Genomic DNA, 16,019 nt, shown 5'->3' with positions numbered 1-16,019 from the left:
CTCATGGAATCAGTTTTAGGTTTGCATTAAATTGGTAGTTTGGTAACAAAATGAATGATTGTCTTGTGAATTGTAACCCTTTCTCTCTATCTGTTTCTTAGAAATTATCTTCAGGATCAACCGTATTTTTCTGCTGAGACTCAAATTTTATGAACGCTTACCAGAGTACCTCCATGATGAAACTGAGATAAGATATGCAAGACATTATAAGGGTGATAAAAAATAATGGAGGAAGAAACAAGAACTCTTATTTGTGACCCATAATTTAGAGATGTAAGTTTCTCTTAGTTGAATTGTATTTAGAAAAAGGTACCTTTTTATAATATTTGTTCATTAATTCATTGAGTAACACTTATTGGATATTTACTCTTTGCAAGGCTTAGTAGATGCTGAGGGTATAGTTATGAACAAGATATACTGTCCTTACCCTTATGAAGATTATAGGTTATCAAGGGAAACATAGAAAGCAACAAATTACACAGTGGATGATTAAAACACTGTTTTATAGTGAGTCCAAGACAAATAGGGAATGTTGTGAAAATACATAATTTGACCCTGTCTGGGAATCTGGGATAACTCCCTTGAGGAAGTGACATTTGAGTTCCATTATTTATCATGATCACAAATGTGACTGAAGAATTCAGATTAAATCAATGCTTAGGAAAATACCTAAGTGAAAACTATTAAAGCTTTAATAACAGTCATGGTAACCTAAATTTATATTCTTTCAATTCTTAGCCATCCACTTGCTAAATTCATTTGAAACTCTTGGCTTCTTTTATTTTAATAGTAGCTTCCACAATTCCTACATGTACCTATGTATAGAGTATAAGACTTCATAAACTCATTTCAGTCTTTACAGTTGACAACTACTAAAAGCTTCCAAGTTATAATTGTTTTGAAAAAAAATTGTTAAAATGCATTAAACTTAGTTTATATGTCATCTTATTCTTCCTTCAATAAACATTACCTTAATGTAATACTTGGGCATCTTTAGGAACGTCACTACATCTCTCTAAATTCCATTTTCCTTGTCTCTAGAATGACTGAGATTCTGTGTGTCAAGTACTTAGCATAGTATCTAAGACTTAGGAACTGTTGCATAAGTGGTGGCAAATGTTATTAAAAAGACTGTACCAAAATTTTTTTATCCATTTGTGTTTTATCTGTGTAGATTTAAGTAGATAAATATTGTGACATAAAATACTGGTATGCTTGAGAGAAGATTGATAATTGGCCCTTCCCACAATTATCCCAAGTCAGAAAGTAAAGCGCTTTTAACTAATACCCTGATTATTTATTGAATCTAAACTTCATGAATTACTGCTAATCACTGGTAATTCAATGGATAATTATGGCCTTACCAGTTCAGAGACTATACTTCCTTCCTTTTTTTGTCAGTTTTTTAAATAAATCAAGTAGTTTTTATGAATGATTTTTTGTCAATTTAAAAAATCCAAATAATCTCCTGTTGTATCTTTCACAGAGATTAGAGATTTGATGTATGAGGTTTACTTGAATTGGTATGTGTGGACATATTGCCTTTGGGGATTGAAAGAATAGAAGATCTAGTCTATATTTCTATGTATCAGCTTCTGTAAATGAATTTAGTAATTTTAAATACTTCTCAGTTATTCTCTTTTCCTATATTGTGTAAGACACTTTCACTCTTCTCTTCCTGTTTTCATTATATTGATTAATACTGGCATTTCCTGAAGGCCTTTTCGGAAGTAAAGGATGTAAGGAAACACATTGATTAAATAAACTAATATTTTAAGGCTTAAAAATGTCTTTTAATTTATGTTAGTTATACAGTTTGCTTTACTGGGAAAAGTAAAATATTATAAATGCAAAAAAACTCACTCAACAAAAATAACCTTTAAGGCCTTTTTATACTACATTTTTAAAATGTCCTTCAGGTTTCTCTAGAAACAAAGTATTGACAATGTTTTTCTCTAGTAAACCCTAGATCTTGGATGTAGTTAAGAGATTTATGGAAAATGATTTTGGAATATGGTTCTAAGAATATAAGATGTTGATTTAAAATATGGGAATATATGGTGACCTGAAAATTATTTCTGTACATGAAATGTTTTGATTTATTTGGAGATTTTCTTGCTTCAGAAGTTATATTTAAAAGTAACAAATATGGGGAATGAATGTAGCTCAAGTGTTTGAGCATCTGCTTCCCACGTATGAGGTCCTAGGTTCAATTTCCAGAAACAACTTTTAAAAAAGTAAATTCAGCATGAAGTTAGTGGGGGTTCCTAGGTGTCCATTTAGAGGATTTTGCTTATAAGATTAATAACAGCTGACAGTTTTATGTAAGGCAACCCAACAACCTATACTCATAAGAATATTAGTGGAGGGAAATGGATTTTGGCACAGTGGTTAGGGCGTCCGTCTACCACATGGGAGGTCTGCAGTTCAAACCCGGGTCCTCCTTGACCTGTGTGGAGCTGGCCCATGTGCAGTGCTGATGCGCGCAAGGAGTGCCCTGCCACATAGGGGTGTCCCCCTGTGTAGGGGAGCCCCACGCACAAGGAGTACACCCGAAAGGAGAGCCACCCAGCACAAAAGAAAGTGCAGCCTGCCCAGGAATGGCTCCGCCCACACTTCCCATGCCACTGACGACAACAGAAGCGGACAAAGAAACAAGACGCAGCAAAAAAACACAGAAAACAGACAACCGGGGGAGGGGAGGGGAATTAAATAAATAAAAATAAATCTTAAAAAAAAAGAATATTAGTGGATGCAATTTATATCATAAGTTTTAAATTTTTAAATTTGCATTGTTTTCTTTTTTTACCTTTATTTGTATTTCTCATTTACTCCTATAATGCCAGTGAGAAATAGGAAACAGACTATTACAATTTTAACAATTGTGTCCTGCCCAGGATACAATGCAAATCATTGATGATTGATAGTTGTCTGTGGGTCTTCTGATTGTTTTTTCTCTTTCCATATGTTGGGCTATTTCATTCAATTATTTTATTGACCTCTTTATCCATAATGAGGATTTAGAAATCTTGGTCTGTAATTCCCAAGATGATTTGCAAAGTATACAGTATTTTCTGAAAGAATGAACTTGAAAATAAATGCCTAAGTAAAATTAAACTTTTCTCTGAATTTCCTAATGTGCATTTCTGGACTTTGGTTTTCCTTTATGTGCCTATTGCAATTCTACATTTTCTCTATTAGCAAAATTCACTCATAATGATTAAAATCTGTCTTCGCTGTAATTTTGGTTTCTAACCTATTAGTGGCAATGTTTTTCCACTTCAAACAACTGTGCTAGGTGGTTCTAGAGAGAGCAGATATAAAAGCTTTTTATTTATTTATTAATGTATTTACTTATTGAAGGACTTGTATGCAAGTTTATTACACTAGAACTTGTCATATACCTAGCTGCCCATCATCTTTTAAAAAAAATTATTTGGGAAACGGACTTTGGCCCAGTGGTTAGGGTGTCCGTCTACCATATGGGAGGTCCGCGGTTCAAACCCCGGGCCTCCTTGACCCATGTGGAGCTGGCCATGCGCAGCGCTGATGCGCGCAAGGAGTGCCGTGCCATGCAAAGGTGTCCCCCGCGTGGGGGAGCCCCACACGCAAGGAGTGCACCCGTGAGGAGAGCTGCCCAGCGCGAAAAGAAAAGTGCAGCCTGCCCAGGAATGGTGCCGCCCACACTTCCCGTGCTGCTGACGACAACAGAAGCGGACAAAGAAACAAGACGCAGCAAATAGACACCAAGAACAGACAACCAGGGGAGGGGGGGAAATTAAATAAATAAATAAATCTTTAAAAAAAGATTATTGAAGTATATCACTCATACATAAACAATTAGTATTTAGTAATAATTGTGATTATAAAACAAGCATATAACATCATACAACTCTCTTACCTCTCCCTAACATCAATACCTTGCACTTTTGTTAAACATTTTTACATAGAGAATAAAGAGCACTGTCAAAATATTACTACCAACCAAAGTATTTTCCCCAATCCACTCTACTAAATATTATCTTTATATCATTTGTATATGAACATGCATAAACAAAAAGTGTACAGTAAAAGTTGTGAACTTACAAAGCAAACATGCATAACATCATACAGGGTCCCACGCATAAACCCTCCACCAATACCTTGCATTGTCGTGAGATGTTTGTTGCATATTATGAAAGACTGTTGCCAAAATCCTACTAATTAAAGTCCTTATCTTATATTTGGGGTATTTTTCCCCCATCCACCCTATTATTATTTTTAAATATATTTTTTATGACCAAAGTTGTAAACTTATAAAACAATCATGCACATGTATAGAAAAACAACATCTCTCTATCAACACAGCACACTGTGGTGGAACATTTGTTACAAATAATATATTATCATCTGATTGCTACCACATCTATAGTGTACATTTGGCACACATTTTTCATACTTCCCCATTATCAAAACAGTACATCTTTGACATAGATCCAAGAATATATTATTACTGCTAACCACAGTTCATAGATCACTCCAGTTGTATCTTTCCCATGTTTCTCCACATTCCCACCACCCTGCAGTAATGATGTACATTTACTCTAGCTAACAAAGGACACTCTTGCATCTGTACTATCAGCCACAAATCTCATCCACCTCTTGGTTGACTGTGCTATTCACTTCCTAGATCATTCTTTAGTATTCTGTCAATTGGCATTTAAATACCTAGACTACCATTTTCAGCCACATCTCCATTTATAAACTAGCTGTTATTATGTGTTACCATCCACTCTATACATTTCCACACTTTTACAGTAAAGCTATTTAAAACTTCTACATATATTAAAATAAGTAGTTCATCTCAGTCCTCTTCATATCTCCTTTAAGAATCCACCACCTACCACCAGGTCTTGAAGCTATTTTCCCATAATTTCTTCTAGAAGCTTTATGGTTTGTGCTTTTATTTTTAGTTTTTTGAACCATTTTGAGTTAATTTTTGGATAAGGTGTGAGAGAGGGGTCCCCTTTCCTTCTTTTGGCTATGAATATCCAGTTCTTTCAGCAACATTTGTTGAATGAACTCTTCTATCCAAGCTGTGTGGATTTAACTGACTAGTCAAAAATCACTTGAGCATACATGTGAGGGTCTGTTTCTGAACCATCAATATGGTTCCATTAATCTATGTGTCTTGGTCTCTATGCCAGTACCATGCTGTTTTTACCACTATAGCTAGGTAATATAATTTAAAGGCTAGAAATAAGAGTTTGCTTTTCCTTTTTATGATGTTTCTGGCTATTCAGGGACCCTTACCCTTCCAAATAAATTTGCTTCCAAATAATTAGCATTTTTTAAAATGCTGGTTGAATTTTTATTGGGATTGCATTGAATCTGTATATCAGTTGAGTGGAACTAACATCTTAGTGATATTTAATCTTCCAATCCATGAGAATGGAATGTTCTTCCAATTATTAGGCTTTCTTGAATTCTTTTAACATTGAGTTGCAGTTTTCTGAATACAAGTGCTTTCCATCATTGGTTCAGATTATTCCTGAATATTTGAGTTTTATCTGTCATATTATATTTTCACCATTTAAAAAAAATTAGTTACTTTTATTGATATAATCTTCATTTCTAGTCTCTCTTCTAGACCACTCTCTACTGTCTTTTCTTTTCAGGCTCTAACACACTCTTTAGAGTTTCCTGAAAATCTGGTCTCTTTGTTAGAATTTCTCTCAGTTTCTATTTATCCGTGAATATTCTAAACTCACCCTAATTTTTAAAAGACAGTCTTGCCAGATATAAGATTCTTGGCTGGAAGTTTCTTTTCTTATAATATCTTAACTATATCACACCACTGTCTTCTTACCTCCACGGTTTCTGGTGAGAAATCGGCACTTAATCGAATTGGGTTTCCCTTATGTGTTAAACATTGCTTTTCTCTTGCTGTTCTTAGAATTCTCTGTCTTTGGCATTTGACATTCTGATTAGTATGTGTACAAGAGTTGGTCTATTCAGAGTTTTTTGGATGGGAGTATATCGTGCTTCTTGCACATGGATATCTATGTCCTTCAATAGGACTGGGAAATTTTCTACCATTATTTTTTCAAATATTCCTTCTGCCCCTTTTCCCTTCCTTCTTCTTCTGGGACACACATGACATTTATGTTTGCATGTCTTTTGCTGTCACTTAGTTCCCTGAGACCTTGTTCAATTTTTTTCCATTCTTTTCTTCATCAGTTCTTTTGTATGTTTGCTTTCAGAGGCCATTTCTTCAAGCTCACCAATCCTTTCTTCTGCTTCCTCAAATCTATTATATAATTCCAATACTTTTTAATTTCATTTATTGCACCTTTCATTCTCATAAGATCTGTTATGTTTCTATGTGTGCTTTCAAATTTTTCTCTGTGCTCATCCAGTGTCTTCTTAATATCCTTAATCTCTTTAGCCATCTCATTGAATTTATTAAGGAGATTTGTTTGAACATCTATGATTAGTTGTCTCAACTCCTTTATGTCATCTGGAGGCTTGTCTTGTTCCTTTAAGTGGGCCATATCTTCCTGTTTCTTGGTGTGGATTTTTTTTGTTGGTGTCTTGACATCTGACTTATTAGAGTATCTATTCTTTTTTTTAAAGATTTATTTTATTTATTTCTCTCCCCTTCCCCTGCCCTGCCCTACCCTGCCCCAACCCACCCCACCCCGGTTGTCTGTTCTCTGTGTCCACTTGCTGTGTGTTTTTTGTCTGCTTCTGCTGTTGTCAGTGACATGGGAATCTATGTTTCTTTTTGTTCCATCATTTTGTTCTGTCAGTTCTCTATGCATGTGGCGCCATTCCTGAGCAGGCTGAAATTACTATTGCACTGGGCGGCTCTCCTATAGGGAGCACTTCTTGCAGGTGGGGCTCCCCTACACAGTGGCACCCCTGCATGTCACAGCACTCCTTGCATGCATCAGTGCTGCACATGGGCCAGCTCCACACAGGTCAAGGAGGCCTGAGGTTTGAACCACGGACCTCCCATGTGGTAGATGGACACCCTATCCACTGGGCCAAGTCCGCTTCCTTAAAGTATCTATTCTCGATGCAGTTTTTCTCTTTAGTTTAGGGCTTCCTGCCCTTTCTTCCCCTGCTGATTGTGCAGTAGGAATCAAGGATGTAGTTAATGCTCTAAGCTGTGGAGATTCACACTGTCCTCATTGCCCCAGGCACCAATGAAGCTTCTCTCAACTTTCTCCTTTGCCAGGGGTAGGAACAGAGACATAGCTGTGTGGAGTAATCCAAGTTATGCAGGCCTAGACTGTAGTTGCCCAGAGAGACTGATGAAGCTAAATATCCCTTTCTCCCCTGCCCAGGATAGGGATGAAGCTGCAGGTGTGGGCAACAATCTAAGCACTGTGGGTCCATGATGACCTCATTTGCCCTGGTAGACTTCCAATTATTCAGTCTGCACCATCCAAAGGTACCTACAGTTACCTGGATAGGGTGGTACAGAGCCCAAAAGCCCCCTTCCTGCCAGAGGTGGGGCTGAAACCTAGGTTATGGCTGCAGGCCATTCTAGGTGAAAGAATCTGGTTCCTACCATCACTGTGATTTTTGGTCAGCCCTACTTCTCATCATGTTGGTGGTAGAGTCAAAATGGTGGCTACTGACCTCTTTCTGACATGGATAGGTTCAAACTTTAATGTTCTTAGGGTTGTACTTTAGCACTGAATTTACTAATCAGTAGCTGAACTCAGTGGTCAACCATCTCCTCTACCATTTTTGGGAGTTGGAGCTTTCAATTCCAGCCACAGAATAGCTCCTGTGTAAGCCTGTGCTGCCAAAGTAAGCTAATCACCAGCCTCTGTGGCATGGCTTGTATTTTCCCAGAGAGGCTGGCACAGGTCCCTCTAGCTTCATCCCTACCAGAGGTGGGGCTGAGGCCTAGGCTAGAGCTGCAGTCTGATCTGTATGGAAAGAAGTCAGTCCCTACCAGCACTGTGATGTTCAGTCCACCCCACTTCTCCTCATGTCAGGTGCAGAGTTAGATGGTTGCTCCGGGCCTCTTTCTGACTTGGACAGGCTCAAACTTTAGCTGTCCTAAGGATTCTACTTTAGCCTGCTAAATTTACTCCTCAGTAGCTGAAGTTGGTGCCCAGCTGTCTCTTCCCTGTTTTGGGGAAGTGGAATTGTCAATTCCAGTCACAGAACAGCTCCCAAGGCAGCTTGTGCCTCCAGGGGAGGATGGACAATGGCTTCCAGGGTGTGGAGTGCTCTACTCATGAGTCTTCTCTGCAGATGGGCAGTCTCCTCCTTCCATGCCTACATGGGTGAAATGTATGAGAAATTAGAGGTAAGTAATTGTACAGGGAAGGGATAAGATGGGGGCATAGGCATACTGTTAGGTGGGGCTTTGCAGGCTTGAGGGCTGTAGGATTGGGACGGTGGGTCAGGTGGTTCAAGGAATTGGGGGGATAGTTAAGGGAAGCAGATGAACATGGGAGATTGTCAGGCATGTGCTTGTAACTATAATGTTAAGAAAACTCTTTAGAAAATATAAGGAAGGGTTAATTAAGGTGCTTAATGGGGGTTCTGACACAGGGTCAGGCTTTTAGGAAGTGTATGAGTGCTTATCTTGTCATAGTGTGTTAAAATACTGGGTGGAGACACATGCAATGAGTGGGAAGTTGTACCTCCATCCTTGGGAGGCCTGATGTTCTCAAATACAGGGAAGGGTTTCTCTTGAGAGAATTGGTGGCTCCCAATGGAGTAGGACAGCCTAGAGTGTCAAGCTCTCAGCACTGTTGCAAGTATCTATGAATCTGCTCCTTCAGGCAGAGAAAATCGATTGTCACTGTGGGCCCTGAGGAGAGAGTGAGAGTGGAATAGAATAGATGGAAGCAGGATAATGGTTGGGAGTGAGCTCTCCAGGGCATGTATATATGGTATATAAAAATGTTTGGATATTCGTTGTGTATTTTATGGCAGTTACAGTTACAAATAACAACTCAGGGAGTGCTGAGTTCCTAGACAGGTGCACTCTGTCACATTCCCCAATGGAACAGCAAAAGTCTCCCAAGTGCAAGAGCAAAGACCAGTGAAGAAGGATGGTCCAATGGTGAGCCCTTGATATTGATGACTATGCTTATGAGCCTGTGTGCCTGAAATTTCAACTAGGTTTGCCTAAGAGGAAAGTCCTAAGAGCCTCTAAGTTGCTCAAATATGGCCACTCTCTAAGTCAAACTCAGCATGTAAATGCATCACCTTTCCCCCAGCATGGGACATAACTCCCAGGGATGAGTCTCCTGGGCACTGAGGTATTACTACCAATCACCAGCTGGTGTTACAAGTAGAAAAAGACCATGAATAAAAAGGGGAAATGGCAAACACAAATGAGTTTATATGGCTAAGAAACTTCAAAAAGCATTGGGAGATCATCAGAAGGGTCACATGCACATGTCAGCAGCATCCCAGGAACAGTCAAAGTAGATACAACTTCAGGTACTGGTGTTCCTGAGGCTATGGAGACACACAGGTTCTATGGTCATGGCAGACAGCTCTGCAGATTGTGCTTTGTCAGTGGGCCCCATAATTTATGCTCCTATGTGTGATGGATTTGGACTCAGATATGACCTTTCCACACATGCCTCTTCTTTCACTTTTACTGAACCTATGGCTGGTGCTGGTCTTGGTGTATATTCAGGACACTTGAATCTCTGAACTGCACATGTGCTAGCTGGGCCCTGAGCCTCAGCATAGTTGCAATCCTATTCTCTGGTTTGTTGGCCTTATGCAGGTCAGCTAACACAGAGTTGAAGACGGTCAAACACCATGCTAGGGAACCAAGAGCACCTACAACTGTAAGCAGGAGAATTGCACCTCTCACCCATGTGGGATCTAAGGCCCTTCCTAATTTAGAGGTGAAGTGGACATCACCATCCCTGGGTCCACAGGGTGGAAGAGTGGACTTACTGGTATTCTACTACAGAACTATTGTGACTAGCAATGGAAGAATTTGTATCATTGATATGAAGACAGTGGCCATAGTAGTTGCTGTGGGCAGGGAGAAGATAAAAGAGATGTGATGTGGGGGCATTTTTGGGACTTGGAGTTGTCCTCAATGAAATTGCAGGCACAGATGCTGGACATTATATATCCTGCCATAACCCACTGAATGTACTGGGGGAGAGTGTCAACTACAATGTAAACTATAATCCATGTGGTGCAGCCGTGCTCCAAAATACATTAACCAAATGCAATGAATGTGCTGCAATGATGAAAGAGGTTGTTGATGTGGGAGAAGTGGCCGGGAGTGGGGTGGTGGGGGATGGTAAAAAGGAATCTCTTACATTTTTAATGCAACATTTTTTTTGTCTTTATTTATTTTTTAATGTTATATTAAAAAAATATGAGATCCCCATATACCCACCACCCCCTTCTCCCCACTTCTCCCATAACAACAACCTCCTCCATCATCATGGGACATTCATTGCACCTGGTGAATACATCTCCAAGCACCACTGCACCAAATGGTCAATGGTCCACATTATAGTTTACACTCTCCCCCAGTCTACCCAATGGGCCATTGGAGGGCATACAATGTCCAGTACCACCTGCAGTACCACCCAGTACAACACCAAGTCCCGAAAATGCCCCCACATCACATCTCTTCTTCCCACTCCCTACCCTCAGCAGCTACCATAGCCACTTTCTCCACATCAATGTTACATTTTCTTTGATTACTAATCACAATAGTTCCAGAATAGAATATGAGTAAGTCCACTCTAATCCATACTCTATTCCTCCATCCTGTGGACCCTGGAACAGTTGTGTCCACTCCACATCTATATTGAGAGGAGGCTTAGATTCCACATGGATGCTGGATGCAATTCTCCTGCTTTCAGTTGTAGGTATTCTTTGGCTCCCTGGTGTGGTGGCAACATTTTGTGTTCTAAAATTAAATAAATAAATTTTTAAAAATAAGGAAGATTTCAAATCAGAGCCCTAAACTCACTCCTTGAAAAAACTAAATAAAAAGCATAATAAACTCAAAGTAAGCAGAAGGAACAAAAACAAGTAGAGCAGAGAGATAAATAAAATACAGAAAAACAATAACAAGAAATAGAATCAAGGTAACCAAAAGTTGGTTCATTGGCAATGTCAATAATACTGACAAACCTTCAGTCAGACAGACAACAAGTTCAAAGTTTTTGTAATTTAAAAACTTATTTAAGTGTTGATATCTACATTCCCATGTAAGACTTCTCCTGGAAAATCTCCCCCTCAGAGTCAACAAATAAAAAGCCAAATACCACTGGATTAGTTCTCTGGAGGATGACAGAGACAGGAGAAGGATTCCATCAACTCTGAAACAAAGAAAAAGGTAAATATCAGGTAGAGGTAATATTTGGAAACCTTATATCTGATTAGAATTTACCATCCAGAATATATAAAATCTCCTAAATTCAACAACAAAGAGACAAACCAATTTAAAAATGTACCAAAGACTTGAATAGACACTTCTCCAAAGAGGATATATAAACGGCTTAAAAAGCATATGAAAAGATTAGGGAAATGCAAATCAAAATCACAATGAGGTCTTTCACACTTACTATTAATAGAATGGCCACTATTAAAGAATCAGAAAACTACAAGCATTGAAGAGGATGTGGAGAAAGAGGAAAACTCACTCACTGTTGGTGGGAATGTAAAATACTGCAGCCAGTTTGGAAGCCAGTTTGGCTGCTGCTCAGGAAGCTAAGTATAGAATTGCCATATAACCTGGCAATCCCACTACAAGTTATATACCTAGAATAATTCAAAGTAAGGACTTGAACATGTATTTGAACAGTGATGTTCATAGCAACATTATCCACAATAGCCACAAGATGGGAACAACCCATGTGCTCATCAACTGATGAATGCATAAATAAAATGTGCTATGGATATACAATAGAATATTGTTCAGCATTAAAGAGGAATGATTTTCTCATTCATATGACATGGATGAACTTGAAGACATTATGTTGTGTGAAATAAGTCAGACAGAAAAAGACAAATATTCTATGATTTCACTGTTAAGAACTAATTAGAATAATTAAACTCAAAGAGTTAGCATCTAGAATGTAAGTTACCAGGGGCTGGGTTAGGAGTAGGGAATGGGGGAGTTAATGCTTAATTTGTACCAAATTTCTGTTTTGGCTCATTGTAATGCTTTGAAAACTGATGATAGCAATAGTACCACAACACTGCAAGTTCAGAAACATTTTCTTAGCAGATTAAAAATGAGAAGGGGACAAGTCAAAATCCAGGCCAGAGGTCAGCAAACTGTGACTGGTGGGAGGAAGCCGTACAGAGACCCAGTGTCCACAACAAATTGTGTAGAATGCAAAGTCTGACACTTTCAACTCAGCAAGGTATAGGGGTTTACTTTACCTGAGAGATAATATACTGCTCTCTTTTGCCCCTTCTAAATGAGAAATGAACCTTTATATTAGCAATGGGTACCAGTGCCAGGGATGTAAAGAAGAAATCCCCTGAGTATACATTTGGTCCTTTGTTTCAAATCATCTTAGGAGAGAAGTTGTGCCTGAATTAAATAATTTTTTCCATTCTTACCATGTATGTACCTCAAAGTACAGCACATAAATATTTACAAAGGACTTTAGTTGACATTCTTCACTTTTCTATGCTACAATGTGCCATGCTAATTTTATTAATGATGTATCAGAAACACATGAATCAATTATCATTCCCCCAGTTTCCCTTAGTGTCAGCTGAGGATGGCCCAGCACTCTTAAAATATTGTATAGCACAATACCTCTGTGGACACGTAGTTAATATGCATATGAATAAAATCACACAAAAATGTGTTTTAATTTTTATTTTAGTCTTTAAAAATATAAGGGATAGACAGACTGGAGGCATAGTTACCTTTCAGTATTAGAGACCTTCATTGGAAAGGGAAGATTACTCAATACACACATAATGTAAGACCTTTGACAGCCCCTCTGGAACAGCATTTCTGAAAAGGTAGTCTATGGGAGGAGTTTTAGAACCTTCAGAAACAGTACTAAAATTTGATAAAATGGATGCCTTTATATCCCTGAATTTTTCTGTAAATAGGTTCATAGTTATAATCAGATTCTCATATCATTCCCTTTCCAAAACAACTTCTGTGTAATTACTCTAGAAATTTATCAACTCCAAATGTAAAGATAAAATTAGAAATCAATGTTTTGGGTTTGTTTGTTGTAACGTATGGGAGACTTGATCATGAGACTTGTTGGGGCAGTGGTTGGACTTAATTTTTACAGTGATACTGTTTGGGGTTTTCTAAGAGTTTCAATTTCCCGTATGCTTTCCTTGGCCTTGCACCCCACATAGCTCCCTTATGGTTTGCTTGCTTTGTTTTTGTTTTGTTTTGTTTTTTGCTTGTTGTCTGCTCATTGTCTGTTTTATCTTTAGAAGGCACCAGGAACTGAACCTGGGACCTCCCGTGTGGGAGGGGGGCACTCAACTGCTTGAGCCACATTCACTCCCTGCTCATTTATTTTTGCTCAATGTCTGTTCATTGTTCATCTTCTTTAGGAGGCACAGGGAACAAATGGGAGGTAGGTACTCAACTGCTTGAAACACATCAGCTCCCTCCTATATGCTTTATCTTTTCATTTTCATAGAAATCCATGAGTGTCAACTGGCTATGCTCAAAGAAAGAAAATAACTCTTGGCCAAATAGTACTTAGAAGAATAAAAAAAGAGGAAAATCCTAATGGAACACTCAATTCAACACTGCACTCCATACAAAAAGGAAACTTGAAAGTTCCTTTTTCAAACCATACATCAAACCATTTTCAATAAGCATATAGTACAGTTTTCTTAAACATAAGCTCTCATGTTTTATCTTTCTTATTGAAGATAAATCATTTATTGTAGCACTACTTAGTCTTTTTCCTCTTTTATAAAAAGCACATAAAACAAATGCCCAGTCTAATTAATTATTGGGAGGCAATGACAACCAAATCCCACATAAGAAACAGGGACTTCCCAAGGAGAACTCCCACCCCCACATCCAATGACCTTTGGGTCTAGTAATCCCTCTCCTCCTCATATCAGTAGTCACTATATTGACTTTTAAAATAATTAAAATATACAGCACTGTGCAATGTAGTTTTGCTTATTTTGGAACTTAACTTTAGTTCTGTCTGAGTTGTTGACAGTTGCTGTATTTTATTTTCTCTCATATACTCTTCTGCTGTACAAATACACCACATGTTGTGTATTGAGTCTTCTGTTGGTGGACATTTGCCTTTTCTGTTTTTGATCACTGCCAACAAGTTCGCAATAAACATTCTGACCCATGTCTTCCAAGCTCATAAGCACTTATTTCTGAAGGAGTTAATAAACCTGAGTACTGAACTTCCTAAGTTCAAGTTTACATGACAACAAGCTGTTTTAATGTGGTCTCACCCATTTATACTCTTACCCAGAGTGCAGGGGCTCCCCTTTGGTCTCATCTTTCCCAACACTTGGTATTGTCAATTTTAGCCAGTTAGGCATGTGCAGATATGTCCCGATGGCTTTAATTCCTGATTCTGCCATGACTCAGGAGGTTGAATGGCTTTTTATGAACTTGAGCATTTGTGTTTCCCCAATTATTTTGTCTATCTTTCTATTGGACTGTTGAGCCTTTTCTTTAAATATTCTGCATATGAGAATTTTCATGAGCTCTAGAGGGCTGGGGACAGGGACAAGAAACCAGAAGGGCCATTAGGGTTCCAGAAGGCAACTGCCAGCAGGACAGTACGGGAGTGGGTGGGGGAGGGGCACTCTAAGAACCCGGGAGCGAGCAGGGTCTCTGTGATGAACCTGGAGGGGAGCTGCTGATTGGGCGAGGGGGACCTTATAAGATGCAGGGTCGCCAAGGCAGCCCCAAACGGGAGCGGGCTGCGAGGGCTCTGGACAGTGTGTGCCTGCCCCTGCCCGCGCACCTGCTGCTGTTCCGCCGGCCTGCTGACCTGCTCACCAGCGCTGGGCACCCTCCACCTCTGCTCTGTGTGTCTCACCCGAAACCTCCCCAGCGCCTCCCAGGCACCTCGTCGCCCCCTTCCCAAATGCCAGTCTTCCTCAACCCACTGCCCTCCCCTCCCCACTCCCCTTCCTCCCCTCCCCCTTCCTCACCACTTCCCCCTCCTCTCTGGGTGCCGTGGGCCCACGTAGGCTGCTCCTCCTCCAGTCATGGTCAGTGCTGGGTCAGCCAAACACAAGTGTGAGTGAACACCGCTCCCCCACGCCTTCTTCCTTGCCACGGACTGTCAAAGGTTTGAAATGACTGACATCATGCCCACTGCTATCAGGCTGAGTGCTGGGCCCTAAACCCGCAGTTTCCACACGTAGGTAAGGTCACTTGATGGCATCAGGAAGCAAGGAAGTCTAGCTTGGTAGGAGTCATGGAGCCGGGCTTGCTGCCGTGAGCTCTATGCCGGCTGGGCATCAGGCTCTGCCAGCTTAGAGTTGGCCCCACGTGTGCTTCATGTTCCCATGAGTGGGTTGTTTAAGGCTCTGAAAGCTTGGCAGCAGTGGGGCCAGGGTGTCTAATAAGTGCCGTTACTTCAACTCTGTTAAAAGGTCCAGGGGCCTTATGAAATCTACTGTCTCGTTTATTTACTGGCTTCTACAACATCTAGTTTGGAAACCAACTCTCCTACAGATGCACCTGGAGGCTCCATGTGTGGTTGACTTGATGGGAGCTCATGAAGCACATCAACAGCCTGCTCAGGTGAGTCCTGACAAGAAGGCAGATGAGTTACTGTCCTTCCCTCTGTCAAAAGCATCATGGACAGACTGTTGATTTACCAAAAGCAGAAAGTCCTCAGGATTGCCCTAACATAGAGATACCCAGTCCCAGCTCTGCAGGTCTTCCCTCTTACTAAAAGCCAGCATCCTCCACCCTCCCCAACCAAAAAAAAAACTGTCAAGCAATTAGAGACACAGGAGAAACTCCCATAGGGAGAAGCAGGGCCCTTTGGATCTTCATGCCCCAGACTCCATGGGAGGGATCT

The sequence above is a fragment of the Dasypus novemcinctus genome, chromosome 22 (genome assembly GCF_030445035.2).
Source record: "Dasypus novemcinctus isolate mDasNov1 chromosome 22, mDasNov1.1.hap2, whole genome shotgun sequence".
In the NCBI taxonomy this organism is placed as follows: Eukaryota; Metazoa; Chordata; class Mammalia; order Cingulata; family Dasypodidae; genus Dasypus; species Dasypus novemcinctus.
This window is presented reverse-complemented; position numbering follows the sequence as displayed.